The 13,743-nt window shown below is 41.9% G+C and overlaps 1 long non-coding RNA gene across 1 annotated transcript; it reads left to right on the forward strand.

The window, feature by feature from the left end:
• Positions 1–9,471: 9,471 nt before the first annotated feature.
• LOC122216409 lies at positions 9,472–12,336 on the forward strand. Its single transcript, XR_006200881.1, has 2 exons — positions 9,472–9,668; positions 10,460–12,336. It is a non-coding gene; the product is annotated as an uncharacterized LOC122216409 (long non-coding RNA).
• Positions 12,337–13,743: the final 1,407 nt, after the last annotated feature.

Below are 13,743 nucleotides of genomic sequence, written 5' to 3' on the forward strand. Positions count from 1 at the left end.
TTTATTCTAACCTCAAGTACTGTAAATATTGGGAGATCTTCTTTCTCATAGCAGCAAGATCTTGGAAACTATACTGACTGGAAGGAGGATGGGGAAAGGGTGGCACTTAGGTCTGGCTCCTTTTCCAGGTACTTCCAGGAGTGGAGTCTGGCGGGGTGGGGAGATGTAGGAAGGCCTTACTCCTCTTCTGCCTGGTTGCCTGTAGTTCCACAACTGACCCCTAGATGGTGTCCTGTTAGCAAGGGGCATGGTAACCATTTACCTGGGAGGTGGTGACCACTGAAACTGTCAGGGGGTCAAATGATAAGTATGTCACTTCAATTAGAAGACAGTATTGGGAAAATGACCCGAAACTTTTCTTATACTACTTAAAGTAAAATCTGGAAACATTTAGCATTGGCCCAGTCATTGAAAGTATGATTTAAGTGTGATATTCTGAGGATGCGGTCAAGTTTTTCTTTTAATGGTGAAACGCACGTGACATAACATTTACCATCTTGACCATGTCTAAGCGTACAGTTCAGGAGTTTGAAGTACATTCACATTGTTGTGCAACCAGCCTCCAGAGCTCTTTTCATCTTGCAGAACCAAAACTCTATACCCGTTAAACAGGTCCCCATTCTCCCCTCCCCCAGCACCCCTCCACAACCACCTTCTGCTTTTTGTATCTATGAATTTAACTACTCTGAAATTCATATAAGTGGAACCTTACAGTATTAGTCTTTTGTGACTGGCTTCTTTCATTTAGTGTAATGTCCTGAAGAGGAATGTATCGATGTTTACAAAAGTATTATATTTTTTTCCCAATATTTATTTATTTATTTTGAGAGATGGGGCTTGGGGGAGAAGCAGAGAGAGAGAGGGAGAGCTGTCAGCGCAGAGCCCATCACAGGGCTCGAACTCACAAACCATGAGATCATGACCTGAGCCCAAACCAAGAGTCGGATACTTAGCCAAACTGAGCCACTCAGGTGCCCCATCAATATTATCTTTTAATTTGTAAAGAAAAATTGGCAATTGTTAAAAAAAAAAAAAAACAGATGACTTGGCTCTTGATTCGTGCAGACAGCTTCACAAGCAAATGCTCTCGTTCAAACCCGTGAAAGTGAAGACCTCACCTGTAATGCCCACCAGGAGGTCTTCTAAGTCTCCACTAAACACGCAGACTTACGAAACTGCCTTGCCACACAGACACCAGTAGACTCAGAAGGAGGCACAGGCCAGAATGCAGGGCACCGAATCTGCTCTTCTGCGGGACCACAAAGCCATCCCCACCAAGGTCTTTGGCCCCTAGGCGATGACTCAGGTGTGAAGAAATGAGACTTATGTCAGAAAGGTGTGGAAGTCACCCTGGATTAGAGGCCCCATACTCCATGGGCATAGCTTCTGTAGTCCCTGTGAGATCTTGCCAGTTACACGAGTCACCCCACTAAGGGACACCCAAAGGTATGGCTTCCAATCTGTATTTACAATTGTCCCAGTCTGGATACAGTTTACCGATCAGGGCCATTTTTACTTTCTTTTATCAGGTTTTCAGGTAAGTAGAGTGAGAAAGTTAATCAAAAGGCAAATGTTCATGCCAAAGGGTTTTGCTAATCCTTTATTTTTAGCCCTTCAAATGGTTAAGTTGCAGTTTCTGACAAAGCATCTGGTTAAATAGGAAGGAGTCAGAATGACGAAGTGATATGAAGAACTAAATTACACAGCGAAAGTTGTCATCTCTTACTGACTAGAGTTCTGTTCCCCAACACGCACAGACTGATGGAGCTATAATTAGAACTCCCATGCCTGACAACGTGCCATCACATATCACATTCTTTCCTAAGAGAAGGAAGGGAGAGCATGTGGAAAGGGAAGACGGGGGCTGATCTATGAAGAAAGCGGTGGAGTGAGAAAAGGGAAGGCGTTTTTTCCTGGCAGTGGCTGCCCGACTGGCAACAGATTAGCCGCCCTTAGAGATGCTGAGATGGGTCCAGATGGGGAAAAAGGGGAATTGGGGCAAGAATTTGTGAACACTCTGATCTTGCTAAAGAGGAGTCTCTTTCTGTCTTCAAAAGAGGAAAGTAATTCACTGTCATCATTTTGCAGGAGCTTTGAATTGCAAACAGAAAAACTATGGACCCCCTAAGAGGTAGTGGGTGTGGGCTGGGATCTTCCCCCCCCCATCCCTACTCCCCAGTAAGGTCAGCATTTGTAGTCAAAATGGACTAGATACATCGTCCCTATAGCTTTTCATTTTTGTTGAGAAGAAAGGAGTCCCTCTCTATATGTTACATATTTAATACACATGAAGACATTTCTGGATCTTCATTTATGATAAGGAGGGTATGATGGGAGAAACTTGAAAGATGGATGCAAAGCCAATATCACACCAGGACAAGTAGAAGATGAGTTTCTCAAGAAGCAGCCAGTCCATGAGTGTGTGAAGAGCCAGGTTTAGGGATGGAAAAGGAAAATTTGGCCTGACCCAAAGAAGCTCCTATGTAAACAGTGAGGACAGGAGAGATATCCTGTTGGACTGAACTCAAGACTACGGTCTGGAAAAAGCCAACAAAAGGACCTCCTTTCTCTGACTGAAGCAAGAACTCTAGTCCCTACCGGGTAAGAGTTAGGAAAAAGATGTTTTTCTTTGTGCCAGGAAGGGCTTGAACAGGGGAGCCATCTGCCACAGCTGAGCAAGGTCAAACATCTTGTACGGACCAGAATGGAGTTCCTGTTCAGGGCACCCTCACACACAAGCAAAGCCCTAGGAAGACAGGAGTTTTCTTGTAACCCCAGTCCCTGGAAATACTTAGCATTGAGTAAGCTCTTCAATATGGCTGAACAAATATGGCCTGTTGGGAATGCTGCTTGATGCTTCACTATTGAACAACCAATTCTCCCCAACTTTCCTAGGGCATTCTTAATTTCTGACTCATGGCCGACCAGTGAACCCTGACAGGAGAATGTACTTGCTCTAGGGATGTGAAGAGCTGCGGAGAGTCATTATCAATGAGATGGACCCACGGGTCTCAGGAAATGACAACAGGGGTGGCATTTGGGAAGAGCAGGAATCTTTTGTGCATGTATGCACACACACACGCAACCTCCAAGGTCCTCTCTTAGGACCCAGTTGTATGTGTGTGTGTGTGTGTCTGTGTGTGTGTGTGTGTGTGTGTGTGTGTGTGTGTGTGTTGTTTTGTTTTTTAGCTTGGTGACATCTGGCAGTGTTTAGTCCCTCCTCCAAGCTAATGGATAAAAAACTAAGGTGACTCGGTGTCACTAAATCATCACCAGCTGTGTCTAGCTTTTCAAATCTGCTATTAATATCAGAGCCAAATGTTACTTATTAACCAAACACTGCTTATTAATCATTTACAGGTATGTGATGGTGGTAGAGTTAAACCCCCAAAGACAATGCCCTGGCTGCTAAGGATTTATGGGCTTTGACAAGAGAACAATAGGATGGGAGAAGGGCCAACGGGGCACAAAAGGAAGAGGGCACAGGCGAATATGAACCTTCACCTAATACCTTGTTCGGTTTAAACTGACTTTTAAGATGCTTAGAAGAGGCGGCACTAGCCTGTGAGGACGGGAAGCAGTCACTGTCAGAAGAAATCCAGAACGTGTGAAAGTGAGGATGGGAACATAAAGCTGGAGCATCAGGCAGTTCGTCTCTTTCCTCCTTCAGCCGAGCCAACAACCTGTGGGTGCTCCTCTGGCAGAGTCTCCCTCAGATCCCTGGAGCTCGGCTATTTGAGGGTTCTGCTCCCTGGAGGTGTTCTCTCTAATCCTACAGAATGCAGCACCACCTGTGAGCGCTCCTGCTAAAGGGCATAGGAGCAAACTTGAGGGCCAGCGAATCGTGGTCCTCTCCTCTTCCTCCTTCCCCCATCCCAGAGTGTGACGGTGGAGACCAAAGGCAGGGTCCCTGGTGGCCCCACGACCGTTCAACTAGGAATGGCCACCTGCCAGGAACCCTTGGTAGAAGGCTGGGGGTTCAGTTCTAGGAGATCATCTTTCCAGACGTGTGGTCTGAGGTTACGTGGGGTTTGAGAGTTCACCAGAGACAAAAAGAATTGTGGTTGAGATGGAAGGGAGTAGCCCGGAGCTTTGGGGCACCCGTGTGAGTGCCTTGCACACATATGCATGCCCACACCCCACATATTATACTGTGCGTGATGTGAATGTATGTTTGGGAAGCGTTCACAATCACGGAATCTCCCCAAACTATACTCGTGCTCTCTTTCTCGGGTGACAGTAAAAACATGATCATTGGAGGAAAAAAAAAATCCAAAAACCCAGAAAAGCACAGAGAAGAAAACAATCCCATCACCAAGAGAAACATTTAAACATTTTGTATCTGGCACTCTCGTCTTTTCACGTGGCAGATGGAGAGTTCTTCATTTAGTTTTCTGAAATTGGGATCTTACTCAACGTACTGGTTTGTTTATGTTAACGATGTACTATTAAACCATTTTAAGTTAAGGGTGTATGGTGAATGTTCCCCCATGCTCCCATAATTTATTTTTTTAAGTGTTTATTTATTTATTTTGAGAGAGAGAGAGAGAGAGACTGTGTGTGCGCGCGAGTAGGGAAGAGACAGAGAGAGAGAAGGAGAGAGAGAAAATCCCAAGTGGGCTCCATGCTCAGTGCAGAGCCCAAGATCGGGTTCAGTCTCATGGCTGTGAGATCACAACCTGAGTGGAAAACAAGAATTAGACATTTAACCAACTGAGTCCCCCAGGTGCCCCAACCCATGATATCTTCAATGCTGGTCTAGTAGTCCACGCCTGGATGCACCCAGCCAGATACTTTAACTACAATCGGGATAAGCACATTTACTCATAACCTTGGCTCAAGGCATAAGTAAAGATGATTAGTTCTGTGCTTGGCTCTATGACCCCCAAAGTCCTATGACACCAGCATTTCACTGGCAGCTGTGTTCTCTTTCTTGTGTGTGTATCTGAGGAGAGAGACCTTTTTCTTCCCTCCTGTGACTGGATGGGATTTTTCTCTCTCTCTGCTCACTTGTTGTCTATTGTTTTCCATGAATCCCCATGTCTGTGTGTTAGCATTTCTGACTGGCTGGGGGTAGCGGGGTGGGGAGCACTTTGGGAAACACAAACCTCTGATTCTTGAATGCCTGCAGGCTGACCGACAGGGTCTAACAAGCAGCGCTCACCCTTCTAGAGCTGGACCAGGACAGTAGGCCTGTGGTATGGGTGGGGAGCCTTAACCGCTCCTCCTCCTCTCTGCTACCATTTAAAACCATCTGGAGGCAGGGAGGAAATTCGTTCAGCCCTTCAACTTGTGTGACCACACACATTCTTTTAAGAGATATTTACTAGCTTCGCAGGAAAACAAAATTCGCCATAAAAAAAAATTGAAGAAAATATTCTCCATTTTCTCTGCTTTCCCCTTGTATGACTCTCCACACGAGAGGTATTTGTAGCCTCTCTTCAAGCGTGCTTCAGATTTTCACTTCGGCTTTGGTTTTCCCTCACAACTTCCTCTTGCTACTGTGAAATGTGGTTGGCTCAAGTGACTTTTCCTTTCTTTCCCATCTTTGCAAGATAATCCACAGGCCGTGTCTCCGGAGGCGAAGTAAGAAGACCTTCACAGGGTTATTCTCCTGACCCTACTCAGTCCCACCCTGGAAGAGGGGGTCTGCCTCTGGACAAGCGGGAAGGCCCAGGCTCCTGACAGGACCACTAAGGACTGTACATAAACTGGGCAGAAAAGCACAAGACTTTTCTTTTTCAGAATTATACCCTGTTTCTTCTTCTTATTTTTTCTCTGTGTCAGTGACCCAAGAATAAAACTAAGGAGAAAGGGAAAATGTGATTGGTCAGGCCTAGGGAAGGTGAGGAAAGGCAGGCTAGAGCCACAGATAATAATGAATAACTAAACATCACGGGGGCAGCTGGGTGGCTCAGTCGGTTAAGCATCTGACTTCCGCTCAGGTCATGATCTCATAGTTCGTGAGTTCAAGCCTTGCATCAGGCTTGTTGTGTCAGCACAGAGCCTGCTTTGGATCCTCTGTCACCCTCTCTCTCTGCCCCTCTCCCACTCGCTCTCTCTCTCTCTCTCTCTCTCTCTCACAATAAATAAACTTAAAAAAAAGAACACATCACAGTTGATAGTTTCACAGTTTAAAGATCAATTCCATATCCATTATCTCATTAGCTCCTCACAATAGTCCGAAGAGGAATACACCACAGACATTACCATTATCTCCACAACTATAGACTTAGAATTGCGGGTCTCTAACGGATGCTATGGTGTCCTACGCAGATGTTACCTCAGGACAGAGAAACTCATCCCCCTAGCTGTAGGAGTGTCCACTGCTGAGTCCCTCCCCCCCCCCACCCCCCCACTGGGAACTGCTCTCCATTGAAGGGCTCTGCCTCAACCAACGTTTCACTCCTTCTCTGGGCCCTTGCTTTGATTCCAGACATGTGGAAAGGGCCATCCCAGCTCCTGTACACCCTGTAGGATCAGCTGAAACGCTGTAGCAACTGCATCAGAGTTCAACAAATAGGGTTTTTACTCTATGTGCCTCTTTGAAAACCACAATTTTTTTCTCAGTATCTCATATCTTGGCTCTCCATCCATATCATCCCTAAGACTGTAGACATATAGTCTTCAACAGCTGCAAAACATCCCATGGATATCTCATAATTCACTTATCCCATTCCTTATTGTTGAATATTTAGGTACTTTCCAACTATTTTCTATCAATTATACTTTGTTGAACATCTTTGTATATACATCTTCATAAATTTGTCCAACTGTCTTTAGGATGAATTCCTAGAGGCTGATTGATGGGTCAAAAGATACTGCTCTCCATAAGAGTGCTAACAATTTCTATTCCCACCACAAGTACTGGGAAAATCCCCAAATCTGTCTGTCTCCATTCAGATTCATGACGATAAAACTCAAATGGACCCTCAGCACTGCAATCCTACCACACATTCCTCCATAGTTTGCTTTCCTACTTTTCAAGATAATCCTTTAAATTGGTTTCATTTCTTCTTAACCCTACTGTATCCCTTCCCCTCCCACATGCCCAGCTGATATCCTGGTTTCATACCTGTCCCCCCGCAAAAAAATTGAAGGCATAGAGGGCAACACTCTTACCTGTCCACCCTCAAATCAATACACCCCCAACCCTGCCACATGCACTATGTACCAGAACCCCATTGTCTCTGCCTTCCTCTTTCACTGTAGCAGTGTCCACGTGGCTAGCCATGGTTAACACCTCACTTGAACCACATTTGTCCAACTGCTCAAGGACTTCTGTCCTGCGATATCCCCTTTCCTTCTTACATCATCACCATCCATCATCATCATCATCATCATCCTCATCATCTCTGTCTTCTCTCTCCTGGATGATTGCCAATGGCATAAAATGAACTCTCTCATCCCCCATCTCAAAATACAGACAAATCAAAAACCAAAAATAACAAAATAAGACAAAACTCCTTTCATGGTCCCTCTAGCCTTCACCCCATTTCTCTTCAGTTCCCTTCCCAGCAAAACCTCTGGAACAAGTTGTCTACACTCTTTGCCACAAATTCCTCACTGTCCATCCACTCTCCACACTCTCCCAGTGAGCCCTACCACTCACCCCACCTGTTCTTATCCAACTGATTCCTTTTATGTTGCCACATCTAAGGGACACATTTTGGTCCTTGTCTTGACTGATTCCCAGTGGCAGAGGCAGTGTCTAGAGGGAACCACTCTCCTGAAAAACCCAACCACCCCAACTTCTAGGATAATACACTCCACTGGTTCCTCTTCTAACTTACACATTTCTCCTGCTTAGATTGTTTTGCTGGCATCTCCCCCTCCACATGAACTCTGAAGATTGGAGCACCTCAGGGCTCAGTCCTTGGCCCTGGAGACCCTTCCTCTTGTATCCCCACCCCCTTCTCTGTCTCAATAATCATCACATAAAATCAATACTAAAAATTGACAAAGACAGCTCAAAAAGAAATAAATACAGATCAATGGCATATCATATATTCACTCATTCAATACATATTTATTGAACACCTACTTTGTGCTGAGCATTGAGGGAAGACTATGGTGAAAGAGATAGGAAGTCTCTGTTCCAAAGTTACATACCATAACGTGCAAAATCTCACACTCAAAGCAGAAGTGATCCTTAAATGGTATAATTGCATGTGAAGGCTTTTTTTTTTTTTTTTAATATTTGGCTTTATTAAAGGTTGTTTTTTTTTTTTTGTCCTTTTTTTTTTTTCTTTTAAGGAAAAAGGAAAGCCAGGTTTGTACCTCTGAAAAAAATGTTGGCATAGTTTCTAAACAAACACTCTAAAGATTCTCTAATCTTCTTAGAGTCAGAAGTGAACTATTTCCTTACTTAAGTACAATTAGAAATGGCTTATTTTCTCAATTTTAAATGAGTTTCTGAAACATATCACATGACACCAAGGATGAGTGGAAATTAGAAGCTGTTGCTGCTCTTTCTAGATCATGAATCATAGCTTTTTCTCTACAATTTGCTGCAACTAATGTCTGAAATCTAAGGCCCCCATCCTGAATTAAATTATAATTCAGAGTTAAGAGGACATTACCCAAATCAGCACTGTAGGGATTTATTTACATCATGCATGTAGTGATAAATTGGGAAATCCTTGTGTATTTAAGATCTTCCTCTCTGAACATTCGGATATCCCATAACACTGCCTTTAGGATAAAAATAAGGTGGGGCAGGGGTTGGCCTGGATTTGTTTTCAGACATCTTAACCAACATTTGGACCAAATACATAGAAAGCATAATACATTTATATATGTATCAATTATTATATTCCCTAAATAGCCATAGTGATGAAAGTCTCTGCAGTACACTCACTTAGTCTACTAGCTTTCTGGCTTTATCTTTCCATCCTCTTCAGACTTGGTGGGGTCCACTGTGTGGATATCTTGACTCATGAATTTTCGAGACTAATTATCCCAGCAGATTTAAGCCTGTTGGACACTGGGGCACTGGTTGGTGCTGTTGTGACTGTTAATGGGCATATACTGGGTGAGATTTTTCCTTTCGTCTTGTTTTATGTCCCAAGAGTTTGGCTGGGGGTCAAGGAGAGGGTACCCCAATATGGGCCACTTTGACATTAAGACTATTTTGAGCTGAAAGTAATCAAGATCCTGTGAACTCCAAAGAAACGTTTTGCCCTTCCCTTAACTACATGGAAGAATCTAAATTAGAGGAGATCTTTCCCAGAATAATGGTTATTACCAGAGTTAAAGTTATTTGAGTGACCCATCTGTATACCAGGGCAAAAATCTAACTACCAAACATCTGCTTTTTTTCTTACTGCCCTGTCAATGGCATTTTTTCCCTTTGAAGTCCCAGACCCCTATTCCATTCCCCCGAGTTCAGGATGACATATATACCTCCTTTTGCCTGACTGTTTTTGGAATTTCTGTGACTACGTGGCTTCCCCATTTGTACACTATTAAATTTGATTTTCTCCCTTTAATCTGTCTCATGTCGATTTGATTCTTAGTCCAGCTAGAAGGGCCTTTGAGGGGACAGGAATTCTGGCTCCTTGACAGTTGGCATAGTCAAAAGGATGTTTTAAGTCACTGGACACCAGTCGCTCTGATGCTGCTGGAGCTGAAATCTCCTGGGACATCTGACACACAGCTGGCAGAAGGTAAGATCTCTTACCACGTCAGCCTGCCGGAATCTCTATCTGCGGAGTCTGATGAAGTGAGAATCACAAGATGAGAGTCCTTTTTCTCTCTTTGTAAATTTAGATTAACAGGAGAAAATGTTTGCAAAACTAGTTCCTTGGGCTAAGTGACTCTTTGGTTAAATTTGATAGAATACTCTTTGGTTGCTGATCCATTCCCTCCCAGACATGGTCTTTGTTTTCCTGTCCCTGTGTCTTTTACATTATTTGTCATACAAACTTTGCTGTGAGACATCTCAGCCAAAGCCACAAAGCCACAAAATAGCGGGCAGGGGTCGAGCATGGAAACACTGTTAGAGCAATCACCACCTGAAGAAGACTCTTGTGTTAGGATAAGTTGACCCTGGAACAGGTTAGCTTAACAAACATTTGGACTAAACACGTAGAAAAAATAATACGCTTATATGTGTATAAATTATTTTATTCCCTAAATAGCCACAGTGCTGAACCTCAAGAAAACTTCCATGCAGTGAGGTACACTGTGAAATGTCACAAAACCCCCAACCCTGTGGCACATCCCTCCTTAAGTAAGTATTAGTTTGGCTCCAGGGCTCAGAAGAAGCTGTTAATGGGCACATACTGGATAAGACTTTTCCTTTCGTCTTGTTTTATGTCCCAAGAGTTTGGCTTTGTGGCCAGTGAGAACATTCTCTTTGGTCTTCGCCATCCAGAGAATGGTGGAGGGGCACCTTGGCGGCCTGTCAAATAGACTGGGGATCTAAGTCTCTCTCTCTCTCTCTCTCTTTGTCCAGCCATTCCAGCTCTCAGGGGACTTTGTCATGAGCAGCCCCAGCCTGTAGGAACCTTTGTCACCTCAACCTTCATTGCTTGTTCTTGCTGGAAAGCCCAATTCCAGTAGCGCCTGGAATCATCAGTGTCACAGATGAGCAGGTCGATGGCTGGAGGCATCCCACGACTTTGTGGGAGACTGGAGACACTGTTATTACTACACCATCCTTCCCGCCTATGCAACAAAAGCTTTTGCTTTCCTAGACTAATTGCAGGAGTAAACTTTTTGAATCATGGGGGCTGCACCATCTATGCCCTCTGCGGACACTTCCTGCATCTTCGGTGAAGCCATTAGAAAGCTTATTGGTTTGAGTAACTTTTAATAGATCCTACTCATCAATGGCCAGACAATGGATCCTTTAAATTGGCTAGATTTAAATTATATATATACCTATGTGTGTGTGTGTGTGTGTGTGTGTGTGTGTGTGTATACGTATATAAAATGAAGGTCTCTCAATTGTCTTATTAGTATAATAACTAGTCTGAAGGACTCCTTTGACAAAATAAAAAAGTAGAAATTAGAATAAGACTTAAAGATAAATGTCCATATCCAACATATATTTCTCTTCTTAAAATCCAGGTTCATCTGCCTATTTTAATTTCCCTGTCCCTATAAGATCTACAGAGAACACTCCGCCCTCACTTCTAGGTTCTAAAAACACAGGTTGCTCATGTAAATGTTGAAAGCTAGAAAAACAAATTTAGCAAAAGCCCGTGAGACTGGCAGTGAGGCTCCCTACCTTCCAGGACTCTGGAGTCAGGCTCTACCTGCTTTGGGCATTCCTATACAATGTCCTTTGCTGTTATATCTGAGAGGGCCTACTGCAAAAGAATTCATGTTCCCTGAACAGCGGGAGATTTTTTAAACTGTAAAGCCCTTTCCCTCTACTTTCCGAAGACAACCAAATTTAGAGGGAAATCACAAAGACTATTTGACTATGTTCACAACCTTCTCTTCACAGAGGAAACAGAGGACCAAAATTTCTCACAAGCCCTTCTAGAAATAATCTGCAAAAAGTCACTAATCAAGGGCTAATAGAAGCCAGAAAAAAGGCTTACCCAGAAAAAAGGCCTTTGTTAAAATGCTTTATACAGACTTTACAAAGGCATAAATCTTTTGGTTCCCATTTTGGTTAAAAATCTCACTGATAGAAACAAATTTAGTTTAAAAGGTGGGTCAGTCCTTTGATATTCAGGCTGTGATCTAGGTCTTTGGGGAATTAGGGACAACTGTTTTATTTTACAAATCTCTACGAAACCAGAAATGAAATTTAGAAACAAGTCAAAGTCCACCTATCTTTACCCATCTCCAAAACTCACCTATTCCTCTCAGAATGTTTGTGAATATTATAGAAGACCAAGATACTGAAACAAAATGGTCCTGTATTTTAAGGGGAAAAAATGTAATTTTTAAATAGAAATCACCCTGAAACTCAAGGGAAAAACATTTTTTTTACATTCTTTCTCTATCCCTTGAAATGATAAATCTTATCATACCTTTGAAATATAAATACAGCCCACAGTCTCCTGAGATTGAAGGAAAAAAGGCAGGGTGGTGGCAGGGAAGAGGCCCTTTTAAAATCCAAACTGCTAAAAGGATCCTAATGTCCCAACTATCACATCTGAGAACAGGCAGATAGGTTCTAAATATCCACCTTGGAAAAAAATTTGGGTGTTTTCTCTGTGTCTTTGTGATGTAAACTCCCTCCCTTCTACCCCTTCTTCTCTAGAACCTAAGAGCCATTCCTTGAAATGCAAACTTCAAGAAGTTTCTCGTGGGAGGGAGGGGAGAAGTATTTAGAAATTGAGTCTATAATGTCGGCTACACAAATATTAGTAAGAAAAAAAAAAAAAAAAGCAAAAGCTGGGAAAGATTTTGTTTGTACCTTGTCTTTGTATTTTTGCATCCACATATATTGTAAAGGTGAAATGTTTTCTCTATCTCTGGGTGGTATTGCTAAAATTAATTTGTAAAAGAGGTGTATTTTAGCTGGTTTGAAGGCAAGTACTTGTAAGGATTGGGCATTCTAAAACTCAGAAAGTTAGAAACTAACCTAAATGTTTTTCAGGTTCATATGATTTGGGAAAATATCTGAAAAGAAAGCAGGTTGAAGGTTGTTGGTTTAATTAAAATAGATCTTTAGAGTTATCAGCATTAAATAGAAAACTTGTATTCTGCGTGTGTTGACTAAAAGTCAGAGACGGTCAGGTTATCTCTCTCTTGCCAAATTTGCCAGGGGAAAAAAACAAAACAAAACAAAACCTTAGAATAATGGCTGACTTTGTCTAATGCTTCATGAAGTTTTGTGGGTAGTCTAGGCATAATCCTTAGGAGCAAGTAAATTAAATAGATGTCAGTAAGATAAACAAAAAAGTTTGTAGATAAACTTTTAAATAGCTTCCAAAATCTTTGGTAACCTAAAACTTTAAAATTTTGCTAGGTTGAGCCGTAAGTTTAAATTCATCGATTATCTAGATCATCTCCAAATAAGATAACATAATGAACATTTTATACTGAATATAACTTATCTGCTTTTGTTTTATTACAGAAAAACTAATAATAAATTTGGATCTGTTAATAAACATGCTTTATGCTTTATTGAAAGATAATACTATGGAAAAACACATGTTTTTTTAGAAATTATGAAAAATATTCATACATTTGCCAATCTAAAGAATTATGGTACGGCAGATAATCTGCAACTTCTTATTATTTAGTTTTCACTAAAAATTAAGGTTTCTAAGCATGAAGAATTCTGATGAATGTAATTAAGATGACTGGAATTAAGGGAAACAACCCTGTATGCAAGGAAAGTAAGATATGTGTTTTTGGTAAGAAAAAGTCTAAGAAAAAGGACACATCTTTGTTGAGGGAAAACAAAATAATTTTGTCCTAAAGTGAGACTTAGTTATTTAAAGCTGGAAAGCTTGGGGCAACAGCTGAATGCAAAAAAGAAAGTTGCAGAAGGTTTTTGGACAAAGAATCTTTGGAAAGAAATTTTATGTGTGGTCAGTCCTGGCTAAGATCAAGATAAATTAAGTAAGTAAATTTATTTTAATATCAAAAACACACTGAGGCAAAATTAAAATTTTGTTTTCTCTTTGTGAAAAGGACTAAATTTCCTTAAACTATTGGTCTGCTCTTAATGAGAAACTGTAAACAAAAGTTTTTCTTTAGATTTTAAGTTATCTGCCTAAAAAACAATAATTCTCTTTTGCCAAAATAATTTCCTATGTTTATCAGGCC

This window comes from Panthera leo, chromosome A3 (assembly GCF_018350215.1).
Source record: "Panthera leo isolate Ple1 chromosome A3, P.leo_Ple1_pat1.1, whole genome shotgun sequence".
Lineage (NCBI taxonomy): Eukaryota > Metazoa > Chordata > Mammalia > Carnivora > Felidae > Panthera > Panthera leo.